Source organism: Lepeophtheirus salmonis, chromosome 13 (genome assembly GCF_016086655.4).
Source record: "Lepeophtheirus salmonis chromosome 13, UVic_Lsal_1.4, whole genome shotgun sequence".
Lineage (NCBI taxonomy): Eukaryota > Metazoa > Arthropoda > Copepoda > Siphonostomatoida > Caligidae > Lepeophtheirus > Lepeophtheirus salmonis.
Window position 1 is genome coordinate 6943307 of NC_052143.2, and position 24852 is coordinate 6968158.

Consider the following 24852-nt stretch of genomic DNA (forward strand, 5'->3'; position numbering starts at 1 on the left):
TTGATAAAGTATTTTTGATCATTGTAAAAATTCCGAGTTCAATTTCTACTCATTATTTTGAAAAAATTGTCTAAAAACACTTAAAGCGTTATAAAAATAACAAAATGAGCCATTTTTTTGGTACTTCTTAGACATGTATAAGTAGGTACATTTAGAGAAAAAAAGTAGCGTGCGCCTTTCGTTTCTTCCCTCCCTCAGAGCTTTTTTTTTTTCGTGTAAGGGGAATTTTTAGGGGGGAAAGTGGTTTTAAGTTGTCATACTCAGTTCTATTTTTTCAGTTATTTCATAAAGTTTGATTTTTTTTTTCGTACACCACTTTCTGTAGTAGCCTAAAATAACGGTAAGATTAAATACGTTTACAACAAAGCAGTTGTATTATTTCTGTTTCTTTTTGACTTGATTCTTTTTTATTTAGTTAATTTAGTATACACATTAGATTCTTTTAAATACAGGATTAAGTCAAAATTATTAGAAAAACTTGAAATAAGAACTTTTACTTATATCAATTTTAATTTTGTTATATTTCACATCTTTCTGTGGTAAAGGTACCGGGGATCGTCTAGAGTAAAATAAATTTGTTGCCTAGTTATTAGAATCAAAAATGGAGTTAAAACCTTAATTCTATCTTCATAATTTTCTTGTCTGATTAAGTTAGTCCATAAAAACAAGTATTATCCATATTTTATTCAACTATTTCCGCATATTAAACAACGTTCTAACAGATGAAATTTTATGGATATTTTCGTTCCGTATGGTATTTAATGTGTGAAAAACCTTGTTCGAATAAGTTCTTATAAAAATAACGATTATACATTGTTAGTTTAGATTTATGTTCTATGTGTTCAAATTTCCAATCACTCCCTGATAAATTTATAAAGGCTCATATTTAAAGCATAACAAATCATTAGGTTGTCTACTCTGTTGTTCAATAACGTATTTCTTGGAAACGCAAGTTAAATATATGTGGTTTGTCAACACAAAAGTAAGCTAAAAGGATTTTTCCTAAAATTAAGAGTGGATTACATTACTTTTTTTCGACAATTATTTTAATTTTTATAAACACAAAATATTTTTTAATCCTTTAGAGGCGTCACAAAATTGCATTTAAAGTGTAGTCAACATTGATAGTCCCAAAAAATAATGAGAAATTGATAGATTTTATTTGAAGAGCCATCCCCAAATCCGAATACAAAGTTAATTATTGACTCAAATATGTTTATAAAATATTGGACTGTATGTACTAGTATATGAACTAAAAAAGTAAATTTGGAGTTTCTCCTTCTCTTGATTTTTTTTGTTGGAATCCCACATATATGAGATCATATGTAATTTTTATAGAATCAAATTGATATATCATTATAAACACTATTGAATGAATAAGGATAAAAATAAATTTCAGCAAAAACAAAATACATTTCACTTTTTGACACTTTCTATTTGAATATTAAAAATGAATTTATATTGTTTATCAATCAAATAAATAGTTGACCTAAACAATCACTGGATTTACATATAAAATCAAACCTGTATCAAACAAGGAAATTGAAAAACCGACCGCTTTGTGCAAAATTTATCTTAAGCCAGGTTTTTCTTTTGGAAAATTTTTAAATTGGAAAACTGGAAATGACCACTTTTAGTGTGGACACGCTTAAAAAAGTACCCACTATCAAAGTAATCATTCTTGAACTGCTTTTTTTTTATTTACTTATTAATAATGAATTTGCATGTTCTTACCTTGATTAATTTAATAAGCCCAGTGGACAACACGCTCGGGAGAAATGAATGTTATGAACTTAATGTACCAAGGTTCTATTCTAGAGAATGACATATGCATTATGTATTTTGACTTCAAGTTCAAAGTACAATTCCTAGGTCAGATGGAGGCATTGTAATTCTGTAATGTTTACTCATACTTTTTATCAGTGCAACTCTATCTGACCAAAAATATTATAAAAATATATTGTTTTAAGAAAAAATATATTTGATTTAATTAGATTATAATTTAACCAAAATAAAAATATATCCCAAATAAAGTTGATTGCTCCACAAATGATAAATATTATATGATTATTATCATGATGATTTTTGACTTGTATATGGTTCATTTCTCATTTATCAGAAGCTGGTATAAACTTTATTTATAACTATTATGTATGCGCTAAACATTTTTACTATTATTAAACACCATTAATAAATAAGAGGGAAACTTTCACATTCTTACACACTTTTATACATTCAAGTTTAAGTATGACGTCCAAAATAATAACAAAATGTTGGTTTCTATGCTACTAAATTAGGTGTCATTCAAAGACATTCACTAAAAGTAGAAAAGGATTTTGTAAAGAAATGTTTGACCCCATTACAGGGGATTCACCCCAACATAATATCAGTATGAATGTTACAATTCACTTGCAACATTCATTAATTTATTTCTGTTTATCTCTTGTCTAGAGTACTTGAATTAATTAAAAAAAAAAAAAAAAAAAAAATTAAGTTCAAAATGATAGCTTCCAAGAAAAGGCAAATTACTGAGCCAGCAACAGTTGAAAGTTATTCCATTTTTAAAGACGTTAGGGTAAAAATATGGTTGAAATGAAGTATGTGAGCCTACCTGATTGCGTTTTTAAATATAACAAAAATATAGAAGGATTTAATCTATTGGATGCAATAACACTGTCTATAGAGTAAAGTTAGATTAGATAGCCTAAATTTAACTTGTGAGTAGTGCTTTTGCTGCTCAACCTTGGAGTCTGATGAAAGCTAGAATAAATACAACTCTGCTTTCTCTATAATTCCAACATCATATAATGCAAAATACCCTAATCAAGCATGGGCCACAGAGACAAAGACCCAGTCTTTTTGTATTTTCGAGAAGATTAGCTAGCAAAAGTTTAAGATGTGACAATGGCCTTCACCTTTTCAGGTCTACCTCTTGGTTAATACCAATTAAAGGTATAATGTGTAAGGGAAAAGGGATATTTGAGCGTTCCAGATTCATCATTATGCTATATTTAAATTGTTTCTATAACTTCTACAAATAAAATCAATTATACATGTTTTTAGGCATTATATTTTTGACTTGAAATTTGATTCATGTAAAATCAAAATGAACATATCGGAATTTATTTTCATAATTTTTCCATTTGAATCTTATAATCAAATATCAAGCGTGTCTCCGAGTAAAATATATCTTCTTTTATCCAAATACTACTAATACTAGTGATAGGTTAAATAATTAACTTGTATTTTTTAAGATTTAAAAAAAATATACTAGTCTCATTTGAGTCATAAATAGATCATCTATATCCCCGAGTTTTTCTAACTGTACTAGATAATTATTATCTGCATAGCTAAATGGATACAATTAACTTTGTATTACTGAAGGATGATGCAGCTTTAAAATTAAAACCATATTTATTCCATTAAATATGCTGGATATTTTGTGAATGTAAAAAATATTCAGATATTCCAATTTAAAACTTTTGATCTTTTACGATTATGGTTCATTAAACATTCAATAAGTAATTTTGAAATTTCTGACTACTGATGTATCATATTTCAATGAAATTATGGATTCACTAGCTAGATTTTATTCGATTCATTATTATCTTCCTTAAATTGTGTTCCAGTATGTATGGAAGCATGGGCTAATATCTTTTATTCTATGAAGTCAAATTTAAGTCTACGTAATGAGAAAAATCTGTCATTCATAAATACAAAATTTTAACTCTAGGGGATACATCAATCTACCACTCATTGATGTCACTCAACAATGAGGCATTGGTGTTCTAAGAAGAGGTTTTTGCTATTGTAAAATTAGTATCAACCAAGAAGAACCATCAAAAAATGGAATAATTCGATCCTTAATCCGCTGACTAACAGCAAGGAAGTCAGAAAGTATAAAAAAATCTTGAAGGTAGGGAGAAGTGAGAAAAATATATATATATTGATTGGTGCAAAAGTAATTCTCATATAGCAGGGAATGAGTTTGTAGAACACTTTGCAAAGAGTGGCCCTGAGAGTCAAATTTGTATGTGTGATGGAGTGCCAACAAGCTGCACGAAGATGAAAATTCATGACTTTTTTCTATGAAGTTTGGTGCACTAAATACAATTAAGAATTGAAATTGAAAGCTATCAAACTTGGGCATGTAGGAATGCGAATAATAGTTCAAGCTTACACAGGTCACAGGTGGGTTTTTTTTTTTGTTTCACCTCAGCAAAGTGTGTTTCGAAAAGCCACAAAGTGTAGACCCCCTCATGATTAGATGTTCTGCTTTCTCATATGAAAGACATCAAACAATGCAAAAAGAAGACAAGGAACTTTTGTATTTTAAAATTTATTAAATGTACAATGAGGATTTCTTGTTTTTTTTTTTTTTGAAAATAACTTTAACATGAAATAAGTTTAAGGAATTGTTGTAGTAGCACATATAACCATCCACATATACATATGTGGATGTATTCATTGCCTTGTGTTTTTAAGGTTTTATTATAGTGAATCTATATGGTAAACAACAATAAATTATTAAACTAAGATACAAAATTTAATTATATTATAATATCATTACTACCTTTTCAAGGTTCATAATTATATAAATTAGAAAGATTAACCTCCCTTAAATCTATACATTTACTTCAACAAGCTCAATTTTGCTATTTCAAATAAATTAAGGACATTAGTTTTATAATAAAATAAATTTTTACCTTAATATAGACGATTTCTTTAAATGATAAAAATTTACAACACAAGATAGAGTTAAATAATTGATATCTGTCTTAAATTAAATCTTTGATTTCAAATATTTGGATTTAGATTTTATCAAATTTAATTTAATTTTGTTTATCATTTCCAGACATCTACTATATTCTTTTTAAATGGAGTGTGAAATAAACCAAAGACAAAGAAAAGTACATTTTATTTTTATAAATCACTATCGTATACAAAGCACTATTATAATCAAACATTTCTTTATGTAGTTCATTCTTTGCTTTCCGTGAAAGAATTATATACATACGAGGGTGGTTTGAAATGTTTCTGATCTCAATGTGAAGATGGCAGGACTCGTAAATAAAATATAGTTACATCGGGCTAGCATCTGTTGACAGGTACTTATTTCGGAGGTAGAGTGGTAAATAGCAGTCGTTTGAGGTAATGGATGTGAGTATTTTTGTAAAAATGGAAAAACTCGAGTCTTGAGCTATCATTAAATATTTGTGTTTTAAAATATAACCTTCAAATATATTGTTATGTTAAAATTTGACACATTTAAATCAATCCAACTCGATGTTCACAAACAATTATTTTGCAGACAAAAAGACAAGTACAATTTGGAAGGGTAACAGAGATGGGAGAATAATTTGGTGAAGAGAATAGGATTACAAAGAGACTATGTCGAAAAATTATAAAAAATGTTTTGTATCTTTCTTAGTTCAAACACTTTTCAAACCATCCTCGTATATGAAAATAAATTTTAAATATTTTTTCCAAAATTATTATAATGTATAAAATATTACTATTTCATTTTTTTATCCTGATTTCAATTTCAAAAAGATATTTTAAATCAGTCATATATTAACAAAAAAAATAAAGATCGGATTTGGAAACAAAATAATTTCTTCAATTGTTTTATATTTTAGCTAAAACTAAAAAATAAACATTATCCAATAACTTAATAGATTTATAATTAAAAATACGTCATCTTTTTCCCCGTTGAACTTTTGATTTTCTTGTGAAGTATTTAAAAAAATAACCAACGTAAGGCTGAGTAAAAATATTCCAGTATTAAATATGATTAAGTCGATTAGGTGACTAATTTTATAGTAAATAATGATCAATATGCATATATTACAGTATTTAATAGCCATGGACTTATGAAACAAAATACTTTAGATTTTTTTTTTTTTTTTTTGCTATAAAAAACCAAATTTTACCTTGACCTTATATTTTGATCTTAAAAATCATATCTTATGATTCTGATAAAAAAAATATCAAAACGCGCTCAGATCGAATAAGTAGTTACGAGGTACAATTCTTAATGCATATGTATTAGAGGAAGTTTTTAATCGTATTCATCAGTAAACAGAGCTGAAAGCTCAAAGTTGGATGGAGTTACAGATCTGGAATTTGATTTTTGACTTTACAATTAATATTTAATCTAACATACTAAATTTTATTCAAATCGTATGAAAGAAATTAGAAATTTTAGTATTTTTTATGGAAAAAATAATTTATAACTTTTTTGAGTTTATCATAGAATTATCATAAATAAAAATACAAATGAATATGTTAATAAATACTTTCATAATTTAAAAATAAGACAGAAACTCAAAGCTAAACATCTTTTAAATTGTGTTCAACAAATTGAAAAAATACATCATTTTTTTCAATGTTTTGGGAATGTGATTGTGTTGGAACACTGATAAAGAGCTATAATAAATAAATAAAGTATTTACAAAAAAGAACAAAGTAACTTGACTATGTGAAAGGTTTGTTCTTTATGGAAAAAATTGACTATACATTCATAGGATAATGAGTTTCAATTTTAATTATTTTTAAATTATTATTTTTCTATTTAGAGTGTAACTCATTTTATTCAGTCCGACAACTTGAAACAGTCATTTAAAATGTAAAGGCCTCTGTGTACTAAAATAACGTGTTTTAAATTATTCTTTTGATTTTTAATAGAAGTTAGATTGAAAAAATTGTTTCTAGGAATCCATTTTCATACCATTCCAAGGTACATATTATATTTCTTCTTGTAGAATGGACATTGCATATATGTTTATTTTAGGAAGAAAATGCCGTTTCAGGTATTGTAAATATAACTTTCATTCACTAATTTAAGAAGATTTAATTTCCATCTATCTGAAAAAAAACACATACATCACAGCTCTTTAGTAGTTCATATTCAGTAATTAGGATAACTATGCCCTTAAAAAAATAAATTTCATTTTTCAATTTGTTAGAGGTAAAACCTTTACTACATTGAAATTGATTTGTATGCTTTCAAAATTTAAAACTAAAATAACCAGGGCGTTAAAAAACATATTATCTACTGCAAGAAACTTTATAATACAATGATGGTCTGAAAAGTTTCCAACCTCAACGTGAAAATGGCAGTATTTGTTAATAAAAGCTAGTCAAATCCATCTAACATATGTTGACATTTGCTCACCAAATTATTAGCCATTTTGTTATGTAACAGTCGTTTGAGTGAGTTGTAGTCTGTTTTTTGTGAAAATTGATAAACTAGAGTATCGAGCTGTCATTCAATATTTTTGTTTTAAGGTGTAACCTTCAAATATAATAAAACAGTAGCAGACAAATAAAGGCTTCTTGTGTTAAGTTTGAGGGGGCTAAGTCAATCCAAATCGGAGTAATTGAGCCAAGAACAAAAGTGTCTTGGGAACAATGTTTTTGCAGGAAAAACACAGGGAAGTGTGGAAAGTTACAAGGAAACATTGTTGTAAATAAATAAAAAATCAGGAAAAATGTATCTTATCTTTGTTAAGTCGTATATTTTTCAGACAATACTTTTTATATCATTTCAAACACAATAAATGGTTTCAGGGATGAAAGCAGGATTTGTATTTTTTCTTTGAAATTTACTAAATAAGGTTACCCATTTTTAATAGGATATTTTAACTTTTAAAAAATGAAGCTGCGCAATTTAATGAATTATTTTTGTTTTTTATCTCAGCATGAAAACAAAAAATTCAATTTATCCCTAAATAAAACAAAGCACTTCTCCTTAATTGACAGGTTTTTAAATAATTTATCTTAAATAGACTACTTTTAAATAATAGACCTTTTGTTTTTATATTTAAAAAAATAAATAATAATTTATTTTGCTTCGTTTCATCACAACGTTAAGTATAACTAATTATAATTTTAAGGACTTCAAAATAAAACTTTTTTATCCTTTGCTATTATTTTCTAAGTAATGTTTAATTTGGCTCCTAACAAATGTTTTTTGTATGTTTTATTTATATTCTTTAAAAATTAATATTCTTTAAAAATTAATATACATACATTGTCATTTAAGGGTGTACATATATCCGGAAATACATTTATGAGGTTTAATTATTTTCTGCTAGTTACATGTATGTGCATTTGTATTAAAAGGTATTTCCGTTTTTGAATGAGTTTACTTATTTTCTTACAAAAAAGAGACGCAGATTAGATTATAAGACTCAAGTATGAAGTGTATTTATTGAGAAAGAGGAATATTTAAAAGGATTAAATTGAAAATTGGATATAATAATTATTATTTATTCATCATATAAAGTAAAAGCGGATAAAAGTATGAATGAACTAAGAGTTTTCTAAGCCTTTTGTTCTTTAAGTATTATATTATGATTTAATTTCGTGATCATTTTTTGGCATTGCTCCAATTGATGAGTTGCTGTTTTATCTGACATCATTACTGAGTGGTCCAATGAAATCTGAACACTTACTAATTCAATCATTTATGGAGGTTAAGTGATTGAAATTAATTCCTATTCTGATATATTAAAGAATAAGCAATTAGTCACAAAACAAAACAAAACTTGAGCTCTCAGGTGTACCATAGAAGTCGAGAAGATGAAACTTGAACGGGATCTGCAAATTTTCACTTGTGTACTTCTTGATGCAGGAATAATTCTAACAGAAGTCTCGAAGTAGTTGGGCATTTCCAGGAGGACCAACTACACCGTCAGCAAGTCCAAAAACGTTGGAGAGGAAAAAAAGGTCTTTCAAAAAAGTGGATGGGAAGAGCTTTCAGTGGGTAAAGAAGCCACTTTAGATACCAGCAATGAAATAACCCAATCTCGTCCGTTGCAAGGCTCTTTTTTGGCTCCCCTACAGCCCTCATGCCATCCTGATAGACTACATCTTATGGGTGCATGTTGAGGGGAAGGTCTGAAGAGTTCGTCATCCCAACCATCGAGGCGCTCAAACTCACTGTCAGCCAGCACTGGGATACAATGACAGAAGAATACATCTGAAGCGGGTGACAGGCCCTCCAACGCTGCTTGGAAGGCATCCTTGCCCCTAAAAGTGGCTACATTAATAATTCACATTCACATAAAAGCCTGCCCTGAACTTCAATATTTTTTTTTTTTTAAAATGGGTAAAAAATAACAGTTGGCCTGGTAATAAAAAGGAATTATTATAAGTCTTTCAATACTGAATGGTCTACAACAGCTTATTAATCTATATGAGATAGGACAGGGCTGTCTTTCTTAGAAAATTTGGTCTTCATTTTTTTTACTTATCTATTTAATAACTCATATTTTTAATTATTAAATTAGTGCCCTGCCAAGGAAAGAAATTAAGGTTAACCAAGCTTAAAAATAAATAATTATTATTATTAACTTGGCTTTTTACGACCATCATATCACTCTATCAAATATATCAAAACCTTTCTATATATAAATGTATATAAAATAAATAGTTTGTCCTTTAACGAATATCATAAACCAAGATAAGAAGCACAATAATACTGGCAATTGAGCCATGACTCCATAGAATCAATATTTTATAGAACTTCAAAAGTTAAAAGGGGTCGCATATTTGAAAAATATAATTAAAAAGAGCCAGAATTTTACTTTTTTTCATTAAAACAAAATTGGAATTGTTTTTTTCTAAAAGTACTAATTTCAAAAGAATATAATTAAATATATTTTTTTTAAGAAATGTATTATTTGACTAATTCGACAGTGTAAGTCCACAATCAGTCATATGTTGTCATATTTGGAGAGGAATAATGATTTTGTTAAATCTATTTATTTACTTTTTTATTACAATATAATTAATTATCACAGAATTTTAAAAAATGCCTTATTATATCTAAACAATTTCTGCATAAAAAAATTAAACCCATATTGCTGCAGACTAGTTATTTAAACTTTACATAAATTTATATTGCATAAAAACTAATGAAAAGTCAATGTGTTATTTTTTTTTTTTTTTTTTAAGGAAAACATTAAAAGAAGGTAGTTTTTGACTTATAAATTGCATTTTCTGAAAATTGGATTATTATAGTTGAAACATGAATATTAAATTAAAATGAAATATTAGAGTCATTTTTTCGATGAAGATTATAAATTTTTTTATTATCAGTGAGGCTTTCTTTGTCTTCCAAACACTTCCTGAATTTATATACAGTGTTACGTAAGACTCGAATTATATTGATAACATAATGTCGGAATTCATGTTTCCGGCACGTATTAAAGTAGCAACGATTAGTATTTTGACTTCATTTGTTCAAGAGTGAGTGTAGTTAATGTAAATTTTTCTGGTGGCTCAAAACAAAAATGCATGACTTTAAGTTTATTCATCGAAACGGTATAAAAAATTAGTAATAAACTTTTAACAAGTCTCAAATGAGTGTATAAGTGCTTATTCACTACCATTCTTCAACGTGATATACTTACAGTTGAGATACATAGTGATTTTTCAATCATTCGTGCTCTGTAATTAAAATAATTAAAGATCGAAAGTGTTCAATGAAACTACTAGTTATGGCTTGAATTCTAAATGAAGCATAATTACAAGGTATATTATCATTCAGTCAATAGTTTAATGAACTCAAAAAGACAAACATGAAATTTAGAAATATATTATGCATATTGTACACAACGCCCTCTAGGGGCTAATATCAAAAATAGATTAACATTCTTTGCAATTCATACGACTAAATTATTTATGATATTTTTTCATATTCTTGATAAAATACTTGTATTCCTTTTTTTTTTTTTTACCCTTTCTACATAACAACTAATTTTTTTGAAATACCATAGATAGTAAAAATATTATTTTGCTATGTCATATTTTTGTATAGAATTTAGATACACTTGAAAATATTAAACATATTTCAAAGTAATAACCCTTTACTCTCGTATTTGACTAATTTGTCATACTATAAAATAATATATATATCTAGAATAATTAAAGAAGTAGAGCTTAGAAACAGAACGAGGCTGGTAGAGAAAAGGTTCAGTTTACGTTTTAAGTTAGTGTTGTATCAGAAAAGTGTACTACTTTTTAGTCAAAACAAAAACTTTGGTGGTTTGGTACTTGCATTTCAGTTATCCTTGACATTTGTTTCACTTTACAAAATTCCAGGTACGCTATGTAGTATCCATTTATGTGAATAAAACAAATTGTAAGTTGAGATTAAGACAAATACAACAGTTTTTATTGGTGGGACTTTAAGGTCACATCTGATGTACAAACTGACAATTTTTAGTTAGATCACTCTAAATTTTTCCAAAAGGTCGAAAAATATAGATAAAAAATACAAATATGAACTAAACACACCCTACTATTAATGTTTCAATAATTTCAAAATATTTGCATTTAAAATTTAATTCAGGGCGTAAATGGTTCACTCTTCAACATTGTTCATAAAATATAATACTTAGAACATATTCACTACTATTTATTATATGTTATGGCTATAAAAACAAATAATCATTTTTTTTGATAATTTTACATTGGATTCGAGGCAAAAATTTTGAGTTTGACTTTTTCGTCAAGTCTAGATTGTGAAAAAAATCTCAACAATCAATACTTCTATCTTTAACGTGATATGTTTGAGTAGTCAATAGACACAGACAAAAAATATTTGGAGACCAGCTTTAACACTAAATTATTTCCTCTAATCTTCGAATCTTCTTGCGTCCATGATGGCCTCAGTATGCCTCCTTCTTAGGACATAACGACTCAGTATTAGCGTTGACCTTCTTAGCCATGATGTTTTCGTGTCTAAAAGTATAGGTCTTGGGCTCTACACACTACCAAAAGGCCTTGTCCCAAGATTTGGCGTCGGGTGAATGTGGGGGCCAAATTTATTTTGGGAAGAATTTATTTTATTGCTCAGCCATCTTTGAGCAGCTTTTGCCAATGTAAGCAGGAGTGCTGTCTTATTACAGGACCAGAATATCATCCGAAAATTATCCCGAACCTCCAGATATTATTTTTGCACTAAAAAGTGCACCGATTTTTACGTGAGTGTCACACCATTATCTTTATATATTAAAAAAAAATAAACAAATGAAATTTCTGTTCTGTATTTGAAATGTTCAAGTGCCGAACTTCACTTAAGTCCGTCTTTAAAAAACTCACCAGTACCTTTTAATCTTCCAATAACCTAGTGTTCAGATTACAGCGTCGCACCTGGTATATTTTTGGAACAAATCGATGGATAATTTATTTTTAAGAACTTTGTACAGGTTGCTCAAGATAAATTAGGAAAATCAGGCGCTAGAAGCTTTGAAAGGCTCGGACGACTTCGTGAGGATCCAGCATTGGCATTGTAGTGGTTCTGGTTTTACAATTTAAATAAAGTTTCCTCATTGGATGTAGTAGATCATGGAAAAAATTACACATCTCAACGAGACAGTACAACGGCCAAAAGGCCAAATAAGTATAGGATGTCTTGATAGGAAAATATCAACACCTTTTGAGCCTTAATTTTGACCTGCAATCATCCAAAACCTGAAAATGTGCCATTTCAATCTCTGGGTAAGGTCGAACATGATGCATGTGGCAATGATTTGTCTGAAAAGGCCCTCAAGAAGTCCATTACCCTTACAATGGCAAAGCCGGATTCACACGAGGTTGCTCGTGCCAGTCGAATCTTCCAGCGCCGTGTGGCCAAGTATATCAAGAGATGTGGATCTCAGTATGAATAATTGAATGCCATTTAATGTAACTTTCGAATAATAAGAAATATGGTAAAAAAATATAAGCCCTTAAAGGTTTTCCCAATTTATATGAACCACCCTGTATATTGTAAACTTAATCTCTCAACAATTAAAAGTTATGTGATTTAAAATGTCTATTGTTTATTAGAGTAAAAAAATGCAATGATAAATTTAATTTGGGAAGCACGAAAATAAATAACCTGACATTTTCTCCCCCTCAAACAGGAAATACGGGGCCGTGCAGAATTATTTACCGATTTTTGTTCATAACATATCGCGCACAATAATAACATTTGAATGACTTGAGAAACAATTTATTCATACATTTTTAGAATAATAAAATACTACATTGATCAAATTTAATCAATGTAGCCACCATTTGTCTCAATGACACTGGTCAGGCGACGTCTTAAGCTGCCACAGACTTGCTGGATGTAATCTGCGTCCATGGAGGCCCAGGCCTTGTTGACAGCAGCCTTTAAGGCATTTCTGTTCTTGCGTCGTTTTTTGCAGGCCTTGGTCTCCACGTGCGCCTAGATAGGGAAGTCTAGTGGGTTCAAATCTGGGCTCTGAGGGGCCAGTAGTCCTTGGCCAAAAGTTCAATTTGTCCTTGAGCCACTCCTGAGCTTTCTTGGAAGCGTGGGCGGGTGCTCAATCTTGTTGAAACCCCCAAGGAGAGTTGTCGACTATGGATTTGATCCACGGAAGGACCTTGGGCGCCAGAATCTTCACATAATCCTCCACTGTTAATCTGAGCCAGTGGGGAACCATACCGGCTTCATGGCCTTCCCGTTGGATCTCCAAACATCTCCAAAGCTCACAACACGGTCATTTTGCCTGTTGAAAAAAGGATCGACCGTAAAAGTTTTATCATCTGAAAAAATGATGATGCGTCCAGATGAGCTCTTGATATCATTCAAGATTTTCTTGGCACGCTCAAGTCTGACTTCTTGCTGACGTTCAGTTAGCAGAGGGCGTTCAGTACGCCTCAGGGACTTTCCTCCAGCCCTTTTCAATGCCCTTGAAACAGTTGATGTCGACGTTCCCATCTTTCTAGCCATGTCGGCAATGGACCTGTTGGGAGTCCTCTTGAACACTGCCTTTACTTGCCTTGTTGAGACAGTGGGGTTCCTTCCAGCCCAGGGGAATGCTTGAGATCCCCCCAGCCTCCAAGGGCTTGGAAACGTTGTAAATTGCCTTCAACGAGGCCCCAACCTGTTCGTTAATGTTGTTATGAAGCACTCCCGCTCGGAGGAGGGCTGCAATTTCGATCTTCTTTGTTTCCAGACATGGTCTCAGGTGTGGAAGTTGTTACACTCTCACAGGAAGGATTTTTGTTTATTTTAACAGTAAAAATACGAAACAATCAGATTGGTTGCCACAAAACCTCTTAAAAAGTATATTTACATCATTGGTAAATAATTTTGCACGGCCCGGTATTTTAAATCAAAGAACCTTTTAATTTTAAAACGGGGAATTAACCACATTCAGACTTTTCCAAGAACTTTTTTGTGTTAGATTAAAGTGTACTTTCATAAAGAAATAATGATAGAAAAGAAGAGAGTCAGTACTTTTCGACACGCCTCTATGTAGTCCTGATTTAGCCCGAATATGAATATTTCTAATAACAAAACAGATGCATTGTAGAAATTATATCAAAGTTGAAAGACATTAAAACATTGTTTATTAGTCATCGTGTCTTATCAAAACAAAAATTGCGAATTGAAAAAATGATAGACCCTAATATCTACCATATGTTATATTTATATATATATAATTAGCAAAAATTTGTACAATATCTTTTAAGATGCATTTTGTTTAAAGAATTGATAGGACACTGCAGAATAGGGTGCCTAACTCCCTGTGAGAGCTTATGGCTTGTCGACAAATGAAAGACATTGTTGCTCCTGCAAAAAGGCTTGTAAACTTGTAAAACTTGTAAAAAATTGTAAAACAAAGTAAAATTTTAGTAAGTAGAATGCGGATGGAAGCAAGAAGGTTCGGCAATTCCTTTTATAGCTGCTGTGGATCACTTATTTTTACAGATAAAGGATAACTGTGATAATTAGTAATTTTGAATGCATATATGCTTATGCTGATGATACCTCAGTATTCATGATTCGAGATTTTGTCGTGTCTAAAAATTAATGTACGTAAACTGAGCTGATAATAAATAATAATTACATTTACTCAATACATACCCCACACGCGAATAAAGAATCAAGGTGGTTGGAGTTGTTATTGGAAAGAACTACAATAAACAAGAGCTTATTTTGTGGATAAAGAAAAATACAAATATAATTAAGTTTCTTAGTTTTCATATATGAGAGCGAGTACAAATCTGCAAATCATATATAGTTGCAAAAGTAACACATCTTTTACGAATATGTATGTTTGACAACGAAATCTGCTCAGAGATAGTAAGCATATTGATAAAGTTCTTAGAACTTCAACGCAAGAGAAATATCTCTCTAAAAATAACCGCTTCTTTCAAAAGCCCGAGTGAACTATAGATTTTAGAAGCTTTTGAAAATATCATTTAGCAGAATGGATTCGAAAATGTTTAGAGGAAAGGATTTTTGGAATTCAACAGTGTTTCCGAAGTATTTTAATCTCCAATATTGCAACTATGAAGTATATTTAATAATAAGGAATATATTTTAACTCAAATATTGTAACTTAATATCATTAATAGAGTAGAAGAAACTTTGTATACTTTTGATCAGACCATGAGTGTGTACACTCCATTCAAAAGTTCGTTAGTAGAAATTCCCACTTCTCTTCAGCAGATATCAGTTTTATTCCTAGATGGTTTTCTTTAGTACTTAAATAATTTTTCAGCTTTGATGACGAATAAAAAAAATTCTAAAATGCAAAAAATACGACTAAGTCATACTTACACTTTTACCACTGTGCCTGGGAAGATAACTGCTTGCTCAGATGAAAGTTGTATATACTAGCAGAATGTGGTATGCAAGGTTGTGACCAGTTCAGGTTCAGTGGTTCTATTGGTCACGGTCTTGGTTCTTTCCTTTCAACAATTTCGGTCTCGGTTCAGCTTTATCGGTCTCGGTTCGTGTCTTCTGTCTCGGTTCTTTTTTATATAGGTTCAATTTGGTAACAAATACATAAAATAAATGGCGTTGCAAGAAAATTCGGGGCAAGGAAAGGATTTTAGATACAAATAAGGTTGCTTAAAGTTAATATTTTTCAAAGTGGGGGCATGAGAGGAGGCTATTTGGGGGGCGGGCTCAGGAACAAGAGAATTGAGGATGTTTTTCAGTCTATACATATATATTGCACATATTTCATAAAAAGGGGGATTCATCTAAAAATTTACTAGCGTAGAGCGGCCTTGGCATAGTCAAGTTTGGTAAGTCCTGGTCTAAGAAATATAATAGTAATTGTTTTATAGGGGCCGACAAGCATAGTAGCGTACTTGGATCCCACCTCTTCATCTTTTATTTACACAGTCTGGTGTCTAAAACCAATTTTCCAGATCTGTAGGAAGCCTTCAGCTATTTGGAACTCAGATACAACGGTATCACTCCGGCAACGTAAAAAAAGAAATAATTAGAAAACACTACAATTGCAAAAAAAAAAAAAATACTCTGAAAATTTATTTATTGATTAAAGGTAAATTATTTTTATGATATATATTGTATTTTCTTTATATATTCCATATTGAAACAAAAGCACTAAAACCGAGACTGATAAGCAATATATTGCGGTCTGGGTTCGACTTTGTCGGTACCAGTACCAGTGATGAACCCTTTCAGACCCACAAGGAATTGAAAAGAAAATCAAAGGTAATTATAGTCGATCCTTGATCTCTTTGATCATATTAGAACTAATTAGAATTAATTGATTGAATAACTTAAATAGGTTCACCGGATTTTGATGGGATACTGTTGTCGCTCTAGGTATTAACGATAGTTTTTTTTATTATGTAGAACAAAATACTAAAGTTTTGCTATGCAGTTGAATTCTTAACATTTAATAATTATTTTGATATACTTTATATTTATAATTCAATTAAGTAATAATTCTAGTATGAAAAAATGATTAAATTGAATATAATAACTACTTAACGTGTAAAACATAACAAAGCCATTTCTATCTCTTACTAAGTATAAAGCTCTATTGCAAGCCATACAAATGAACAAAGTTCGATTTTCCATATTTTTGTTTGGACAGTAGCACATCTTTTTCTTTTTTGTTCAAAACTCCGGTAAATGTGCACTATGATTGTCCATTCTAACAAATACATTTTTTCTTTTTGTTGGTCTAGACTACTGGACTACTCGCTTACGACCTTCATAATATTCAATCAGACTCTCTTGTGATTACAACTTTGAAGTCAAAAAGCGATAATTTATTTGGATATTTTATGTGTTAACGATATAACATACTTTATCTTTATGATCGAAAAAGATTCTTAGATAAAATTGTGTTGATGACTGAATCTTTGTGGTATGAAGCAGTTCTTTGATCTTATTCTTTATTGTTATTTTTTCATTTATGAACAACTCTACATTCAATGATAAAGTATTAATAAAATATTTGTATGCACATCTATTACCTGCTAATTTTTCTACTAATAAAGAGTGCTTTAATATAGATACTTTAAAAGGACAAAAACCAAGACTAAATGTCTCATCCTAAACAAATTTCAAAATCTAATTAATATAGAAAAATTATCGTTCAAATCCAGAGGGACACCCAGTCTCCTAGCAATTTTAAATTGCCTTAATATTCGCATTTTTCATAAAAACATAGCAACATTTTCAACAATTACTCCTTACACAATACAAATATTAAACAATGAATAAAAAAATTTAAATTATCTGTACATGAAAAGCATATGATAGGTAGAATGTTATCTGATGGAGCTCCTAAAAAGGGCATAGTTTGAATACTTATACAGGACAAATGTAAAGTCCTATGATTAAATGTTTTTATCAATTTTAATCTTTCTAATAATTTAAAAATATCTTAAATATATTGAAAAATAATGCAAGGACGAATGAATGAAAATACGGGACACTAGTGAAAGATTGCTGAATTTTAGATTTCTAAGAATTGAAAATTTAATATTAAAGCCTTCAAATAGTTAGCTATGTATTATATATACCAATAAACCTATGTTGGTTTGTTTTTTCATTATTTATAGATGGTTCATATCAATCGCAATGAACGAGTTTCAAACCAGCTCAGCATGTAATATTAAAAAAGAAAGATAGTTTTGTTCCTTAAAAAAGTTTTTCTGGACAGGTATGAGAGACACATTTGGTCTATATCGGTCTAAAAGTGGTTACTCCCACTAGTTGTACATAAAATTAATAATGAGCTCTTAAATGGGGGTATTATGAAATATTTTACTCTAGCCATTAGGATAAGTATTTTTTTGAAAAGATTGATCGTCTTTCGACTAAAATCATGATGGTCTTTGGTCACAGATGCCAAGATTAAATATAGAGAAACATATTGAACATTATTGAAGAGTGAGAAGACTTAAAAATTAAATTGACGAATCGGCATCAAACAAATAGTTGTGCGACTATACTTAGTTTACTTAAAAATATATTTATCTTTGATTATATAAGTATATGGCCAAATTCATTAGCCAATATTTTAATTATTCAGCTATTTAACATTATTTGTATCTATAATAAAGATTATAAGGATTAATCTAACGTGTACAAATATTTTTTTGATATAATGTCAGAATTAATTTATAAACACTCAAACACAGAGTTTTTAGATTAATAAAGGGTGAATACATGACATGAGTAATAATAATTGATTTAAAAATCAAATATTTTTGGCCTAATAATAAAAATGCGAATATTTATAATCTAAAATGGGTTTATTGTTCTTCAAAGTATTCTCCAGTATGATTTATACGCTTTTGCATGCGCTCAAACCAATTGTCGAAGCTCTTTTTTCACTCCAATTGGGACACGTCAAAAACATGGTTTTTAAACACTTCTACAGTATCTTCTGGCGACGAAAATCGTTGAACACGCATTTTTTTCTTGATGTGCATGAATAAAAAGAAATCATTGGATGTCAAAATAGGTCTGTACGGCGGATCACCCATCAATTTGACGTTTTTGCCGGTCAAAAAGGTGCTAGTTTGAGCCGATGTGTAAGAGCTAGAATTTTCATGGTGAACAATGATTCGTCTTCTTTTGTTTGTTTTCCGAATTTCTCGGAAGACTTGAGGCAAAAAAATTGTGATGCACCACTCAGAATTGACCGTCCTACTATGTTCAAATGGAACAGTAGCCACACGACCAGTTTTGCCGAAGTAACAGGCGACCATTTGCTTCGAAAAACTTCTTCTACGAACAACTTTCGTTGGATTTGGCTCGTCTTCGAAGACCCACACGGTCGATTCTTTTTTTCGGACTCATACGCATAAATCTATGATTTGTCACATGTGACGATCTTATAAACGTCCTTTGAAGCACGGCGAGAGTATTTTTGCAACATTTCTTTGCGACAATCGACACGAGCCTTCTTTTGGGCGATTGTCAAATTGTGCGGGATCCAACGAGAACAAACCTTTTTCACGGCCATGTGTACATGCAATATCGAATGTATGCTGGTGGAAGAATTGCCCAAAGATGCTGTCGATGAGGATATTGCATTATCACTTCACGCACGGCATCAATGTTTCTTGCCACAATAGCCGTTTTTGGACGATCTTCACGGAATTTGTCATTGAGCGAGCGTCGGCCACGATTGAATTCATTCAACCAGTTTTTCACAGTGCTATAGGATGGTGCTTCATCGCCAAACAAAGATTTAAGTTCCTTAATGCACTCTTGTCGTGATAATCAAGATCGAAAGTTGTGAAAAATGATCTCACGAAAATGTTCACTAGTTAATTCAATTTTTTTGCCAAATAACTGATTTCAAGTCACTTTTAACAATACAAATGATGATCGTACGTCAAAACATTTTGAGTACGTTTAAGCTACAAAAATGTCAAGATTACCTAAGGAAATGTCAAATTCCACCTGGCAACACTTAGTGTAGCCTAGACCGTAAATATATATAGCGTCCTACGTAATAGGATAGAAAAACATATTTTCAACCGTTTTTTATAATTATAGAACACAAGAAATATTTTTCTAGCCATATATTTTGACACAGTGAGTTTTTGTATTTTACTTTACCAATACCACTGCGGTTTATCGTTTTAATTAATTATTTTTCATATCAAAGTTTCAATTATAAATGAAAGTATATAAAATCGTATAAATTAGAACATTTCATTATGTGAACATGAGATATAATTTGAGTATAATGAGTTGACTATCCTCTGAAAATAAAAGTTAACGTGGATGTTGTTCTGACAGGGAGGGAGGAGAACCATAAAGAAAGCAGCTGGATATTGAGTAGGCATTTAAGAAGTCCTTTAACCAGAGGGATGACCAATAGTTATACGTTATACATTTGTCAAAGATATCCTGCCTAGTGTCTTGAATTACTCACCAGATTTCCAAATATTCCTCAACAAATTGAACTCTTATTTTGAAGTTCCTTCACAGCGATCATTTATGCAAAAAAATATTTCATGTTATAATTTATTCATATTTTGTTTATTATTATAAATAATTAATATTTTTTTACAATTATTTATTTGTAATTTTAACTATTAGAAGATAATGCAAGAAATATAATTTTATTTGACATTATAATACTTGTTATTTGAGGTCTTCTTGATTATTTATTACTAAAGTATTTTTGACTCGTCATAAATAATTTGGTACGGTAAGGAGTTATGGAACCATTCTTGGGGTTGTCCTTAAGGCTGTCCCCATCAGCCAAACGATTTCTGATCCGACAGACTATGGAATTGCTAACGCTTAAGGCCTTCATGATGTCCGAAGTGATCCTCCCTGTGCAGATTAAATTGCATTATGATGTCTCTTCTTTCTTTTATCGCAACATATACAGAATTTTTGTTTACAACATGTACATCAATCAAAGGCTTATAATCTAAGCTATTCAAAAATGATTGTAACTTTGATATTTAATGAACAACACCTATTCAAAACTGTACTTTTAGAAAGCCTCATTAATTTTTCTAAAGACGTTATGTTTATACAATATTAGTTTATTACATAACATCCATTTCAAACTCTGATATTTTTTATAATACTAAGAAAGAGGCCCTTTTCTGTTATTAGATTTAGAATCAATAACATTCCCTCTTCTCGAAGTATATGTTTATGATAGTCTTTTGGTGCAATTAGGGAGGTTTCATTTCATTAACATAAGTAAATTCTAAGTATAACAATTATCTCATTCATAATATACATATCTTATTTATTTTTTTACGAGAGGATTAAATGATCACAAAACAACTTTTTTGCTAAGAAAGACAATTTTTCAGTTCATTGCTTGATTTTTTTAGTTTACTCCGCAAGAGGGAGCTGGGATATTGTTATTGTAAAGTTAATAATATATGCAAATATTGTTGTTGAGTGGGATGTAACCCTAAATAATATATAGAGTGACAAAGTTGTTCTTGAAGGGGTTGCTTTCGACTTAATTTGACGTTAGTCGTTGTTGCTCAAGAATTTATGCAGCAATTATATATGTTATTTTCTTTTCTCCTCAGTTTTTTTATCATACCCTCAATCGACCTATACTTTTCTATTCATGTAACCCATGCATAGCAAATATAAAGGTCCCTAAGTTAGTTCCTGGATTTACATTTAGTAATGTAATTATCTCAACATTTTTGTTAAGCATTATGTATGCATATATACAATTTTTCGAATCAAATTGTTTATACCTTTAAAAATTAACTTGTATTAATAATTTGATCCTATGGATAATTTTCTCCACTGAGACATTCATGTAGATAAATTTATAATATATTGATGCATAATTATGAATTATGCTGAATGGAGATCCATAGCTTGGAGTAGCATTCATTTACGATTGTGTTCCTCTGTGTCTTAGTGCTAAAATGTCGAAGCAACAGTAAAAATGGAAACGTGTGTCTCTTCCACGCCGATGACAAAGAAAAAAGGGGGCAAATATCGTTGGTATCTCAATCCAGACTGCGGTGATCGTCGATAAGTCAAAAACAACCCCTATACAACCAAGTAGAACCAAAACGTCTGGAGCAACAATATAGCTGACTTCTGGCCTGTCTCCAAGTGGCTCTCCTCTATCCCTGATCTCGACCCCCCCCTCTTTCCCCGCCTACTTTGCAGTTTAGGTTGTCTTTGAAAAGAATGTCTGTCGTGCTGATCTTTTACATTTGGATTTTCTCCGTGATGACTCCTTCCCAACATGGGACGGCAATGGTACGGCCTTCATCCTCAAGAGCTGCCAAGCTGATTGCCGTCATGATTATATATTTTGTTTACAATTAGTAGAGTGGAAATTTTTTAATGTTATTTGATTCTTTTGCCTAATATTTCCCAATTGCTTTAGTCTTTATAATGAGACTAGAATCATGAAAAAGATTTTTAAATTTCATGATTCTGGACCTGTGTTTCTTACAAACGCTCTTTGATTAAGAGATAAAAAGATTAAAAACTACATTCTATACTTTTTTTAATTTAACAAAAAGTTGATTCCGGGACAACGATGGATATTTAGAGCAATGTCTACAATTATTATTAGCACTTAATGATTCTTTGTTATAGATTGTTGTAAAACAGAGCTCTGTTTCATTCCTATCTTGTTCTTTTTCTTCCCATACTGTATGGGGAGTTGTTGTACACTCTTTATAACTCTATTCATAACTTTCTAGTATTTATTTTCCTACATGAATTTATGGAGCAGATATAATTTTCAAATTTCCTGTTCGTGCCATTTCATATTCACTGTCAGTCATTGATTCTTATATTAATTAAAATATCAATTCAAGTAATACAACAATAAAGGTTTCATTTGCAAATAATATTTAACAGATGCTTACGAAAAAATACAGACGGCTACCCTTTCAATAAATTACCAATTATTGCATAATAGTCTGAAGATTGAAGGGGCTTGACCTATTACTGATAAAAGAGGTTCAGTTTATTAATATAATTTTTTTCCCATATATAATAATACTTATATAATATTGTCAATTTACCTTAATTGTTTAGTTATTAAAATGGTAGCTTATTTTCATCATTTATGGGTTTCGTGATATTAGTAAGAACATTATTTTAACGAAGCCATTTTTATTTTATTTTTTTGGGTGAAAAAAAATATATAAAACAACTAGTTTTTTTGATGTTTTTTTTTCAGTCATTATCTATTGGGTCCAGTGCATTCCATTCTTAAAAGAGTTCCTATCAGTCCTTAGACTTAAGACTCTTGGTCCTTCGGACTGTCAGTACTAGAACTGATTTTAAAAAAAACTTGAGTTTAGTCATCGAGAACCAAACTGTATAAGTTATAGTACTGATATGTAGGACTGAACTGAACGAGACTACAGTCTTCAGTCTTGAATAAAGACTGTCATAATACTGATAATAAACATTTATATGAATGAATATTACAAGTGAATTTGTTTAAAATCAGAAGATTTCCTTAACTTTATATACATTAAGCCTCTATAAACCATTAAATGTGAAATTTTACTATATAATTTTATATAGTTAATAGGATTTACTCTTATTTTATATTTTATTTCGAATTATTTTATTAGTGCATTAAATAGCTCTAGAATTTAGTCAAACTTGTCGATAGACAACATACATAATAAGACAACATCGCTAATCCTTTTCTTAATTCCTTTTTTTAATTCATATCCGATATACGTTCTCCCTTCTTCTGTTGATACAATAACTCTTTTTTTTTTTTTTGCTTAAGTGTATTTTTAAATTGACAACCCATACCTTAAAAAAAAACTTTGAAAGACAAGGAATCAATATTCTTTTATGCAAATGATCAATTTATTTGTGATAAAAGAAACCTTTCCTCCAAGAAATCTGGTGTTATCAGAATGAACCATAGCTCTAGGTATGTAACTTAGAATTTTGAACAAATTTTACTTAATGCTTAATGCCTCTATCTGTCTCCATTTTTTAAATAAATACCCTCGCTGAACAGATTTACTAGCAAACAAACTCTCAATCAAACATAGAACTATAATTTCATATTATAGTACATATGATTAACTTAAATCTCACAAATTTCCTAAGCGCATAGACCTACCACTAAAACCTTCTTTTTCAATAAGATATAGGTTTTACGAAACTTTTAAATTACGTTTTTTTCCAGATTCATAAAACTGAACTTCCAATAAAATATATGGATCTGTAATTAACATAAAGTTTGTGCAAATTCGTTTGTATTTAAATTGGACACATAAAATTGATCTTTAACTGAAATATCTGTCATTTTCTACATAATTTTTTTTTTCATCACACGTCAATTTTCAATTTATAAGAAGAAATGCCATAGAACGATGGATTTTGTACTTCAAACACTAGACTCCAACTTTTAAAAAAGTATTTACAATTTCTGGAAAATGTTATTAATTTTTCTGTGATATTTGCAAAAATGAACCAGTTAGCGCAGATTTTTTTTTTTTTCACAGCGTTTTTGTTTTTTGAAGTACGGGAAATTTTTTGGTGATTTTATGTTTATCTTTACAATGTAAATACATTTTATGAACTATATTTTTTGCAAAATTAGTGCAAAATATATTTTTTTGCAAAATTTGATTTGGCAAAAATATAAAGGAGAATTTTCATCTATGTAATTTTTTTGATACATATACATATAATGATATGCCATTTGAAGTTTATAACACGATATTTTAAAAAAATCATAATAATACTACAAAGGTTACAAGTGCAAATTGTAAGATGATTTTTTTTTTTTTTTTTTTTTTTTTGGGGAGGGGGGGGGAGGGGATGCAATGATAAGTAACTTGTGGATGAACTTACTACTTAACCTGATAGATTTATACAAAGTGATTAGTAAAAACATAGTCCCTTTCCCAACCTATGATTATTATCATTGCAAGAAAATTTAAATTAGAATTTTCAGGATCTTAATAGTTTTTTCAATGTCTGAAACATTTTATAACATTACATACGCAACTTTTTGGTTTTTGCAACTAGGAACAAAATATTGGTAGTTTTCTGTTTTTCCTTACATTGCCAATAGGTGATGCTATTTA

At 30.0% G+C, this 24852-nt stretch overlaps 1 protein-coding gene across 1 annotated transcript in view; it reads left to right on the top strand.

The window, feature by feature from the left end:
* Nucleotides 1–213: 213 nt before the first annotated feature.
* Nucleotides 214–24852, top strand: part of LOC121128611 (histamine H1 receptor) — a 110422-nt gene continuing 85783 nt past the window's right edge. The window contains exon 1 of the mRNA XM_040724205.2: nt 214–340. The gene's annotated coding sequence lies outside the window, so the exon portion shown is untranslated. The remainder of the gene's footprint in view (nt 341–24852) is intronic.